We start from the raw sequence: 2,577 nt of genomic DNA on the forward strand, positions 1-2,577 counted from the left end.
CCATAACAGGGCAGCAATCCGTGAAGGGAGTTTGGAAAGTAGGGCTTTCCAAATGTTGAATGGTCTGAGGAAGTGGGCTTAATCATGAAAGCTCACATTAAAATATAGCAGTTAGTCTTTAAGTCAGGGCTCGATACTGTCCCCCATGCTGTTTAACATCTACATGAAACCGCTGGGAGAGGTCATCAGGAGGTTTGGGCTGAGGAGTCAGCAATATGCTGACGACACTCAGCTCTACCTCTCGTTTTCCACCAATCCAGGTGAGGCGGTTTCTGTGCTGAACTCATGTCTGGACCTGATAATGGACTGGATGAGGGTCAATAAATTGAAACTCAATCCAGACAAGACGGAAGTGCTGTTAGTGGGTGCTTCGCCGGACAGGTTGGAGGGCCATTTCCCTGCCCTGAATGGGGTTACACTCCCCCTAAGGGACAGGGTCCGCAGCCTGGGGGTGCTCCTGGACCCCAGTCTAACTTTGGAAGCCCAGGTGGACTCGGTGGCCAGAGGCGCCTTCCTTTAGCTGCGGAAATTATACCAGCTGCGGCCCTACCTGGACGAGCGGAGTCTCATGACAGTTACACACGCACTGGTAACATCTCGTATAGATTATTGCAATGCGCTCTACGTGGGGCTGCCTTTGAAGACGGTCCGGCGACTGCAACTGGTCCAGAATCGAGCTGCGCGGCTGGTGAGTGGTGGAGCCGCTAGAGATCACATCAAGCCGATTCTGTTCAATTTACATTGGTTACCAGTTGCTGCCCGAGCCCAATTCAAAGTGCTTGTTTTGACATATAAAGCCCTAAACGGCTTGGGCCCGGGATACTTGAAGGACTGCCTCCTTCCATATGAGCCTACCCGGCAGTTAAGATCTAGCCAGGGGGTCCTTTTGAAAGAGCCATCCCTCAAAGAGGTAAGAGGGATGGCTTGTAGACAAATGGCCTTCTCGGCAGCTGCCCCTAGACTATGGAACGCCCTCCCAACTGAAATTCGTCTGGCGCCGACGTTGATGACATTTCGGCGCCAGGTCAAAACCTTCCTGTTCCAGAAGGCTTTTAATTGAAATAACAACTGTGGGTCCTGATGATGGCAATTCTAATTGTATTTTAATTGTATTTTAATTGTATTTTAATCATTTTATTGTATTGAATTTTAATTATTGTAAGCCGCCCAGAGACCTCTGGGTAGAGTGGGCGGCATATAAATTAAATAAATAAATAAAATAAATAAATAAATAAAATAAATAAATAAGTTGCCATAACATTTTTGACTTCCTTATTTTTTACTTTTCTTTCGCTTTTGCCTCAAAAGTTTTAAAGAAAGCAAACTGAGACAGCACATCAGAATCATTGTATTTCAATATGCAAAACAAACATATTTTTAACAGTGTCACACAGTTTCCATCCATGTTCCCTCATCTTGCTCCCATACTGATTTCTTCAGCTTTAAATATATATACCATCCTTCAGGTATAAACATTTCCATACAAATATAAGAATAAAATAAAATAATAGAAATGTTTTTGCTATGTGGTGTCATGTCGCCTCCCAACTTATGATGACCCTATCAGCGATCTCCAAGAAGCCCAGCCTTCAACAGCACTGCCAAGTTCTTGTACACTCAAGGCCATGGTTCCATTAGGGAGCCAATCCATCTAATATTTCGTTTTCCTCTTTTCCTGCTGCCTTCAAACTTTTGCCTTTTCAAGCAAAACACGTAATAGAACAATTGAACACTGGCTATCTAAAGGATCTTTTCCCACATGAGCCTGTCCGGATTAAGATCTTCTGAAGAGACAATTCTCTCTGCCCTACCATCACAGGTATATTTGGTAAGTACATGAGACAACAGTTTCTTGGTGGCTGCTCCAAAGGTATAAAATTCATTCCACAAGAAGTTGGCTAAGCTCCCTGTTGTCCTTCTGGCAGCATGCAAACATATTTTTATTTGGCCTCAACAGCATCAGGCATATAGAATCAACCAGAATATATATATTCTTCATAGTCGATTATAGGTATCACCTGTCCCTATATTTGGATTGTTTCCACGACCATGCTGCCTGCTCCTGGTTTTTCCTGTCATATTTGCAGTATCTCCTGTGCAATTTAATAGGCATCGCATAGCGACTTTTAAAAAGTGGCCGCCTGCTTCCTTTCGGGATCGTTAAAGACTCAACCGGAGCAAAGACATTATGAAGCTTAACTCTCTCATTTCTCTGTGTTGCAGCGAACGGCGCTTGCATATGAATCACGACCGAACTTAAGGCAGAAACTGCAAAAAGCGGGCCCCACTGAGGGGGAGGCGAGCTCCGGACAAGGCTGTGCCCGGCCCTTCATTGCCGGCGGCGGAGGCGCAGCGCCTGCAGGAATTTCCCTCGCTCCTTCCCTCCCTCTCTCCCTGCAAGCACGGGGGCCCGCAGGTGACCCTCGTGACGGCCTCCCGCTCAAGTCACACGCTTGGGATCCGAGGGGCCCAACCTGGGGCGGGGAGGGGGGGGTCGCCTTTCCCGACCAATAGGGGACGGTTTAGTCTGGCCAGGGCTCTGCCTCGATTGGAGTAAACGCTTGTCGCTCAGTCGAG

Source organism: Pogona vitticeps, chromosome 2 (genome assembly GCF_051106095.1).
Source record: "Pogona vitticeps strain Pit_001003342236 chromosome 2, PviZW2.1, whole genome shotgun sequence".
In the NCBI taxonomy this organism is placed as follows: Eukaryota; Metazoa; Chordata; class Lepidosauria; order Squamata; family Agamidae; genus Pogona; species Pogona vitticeps.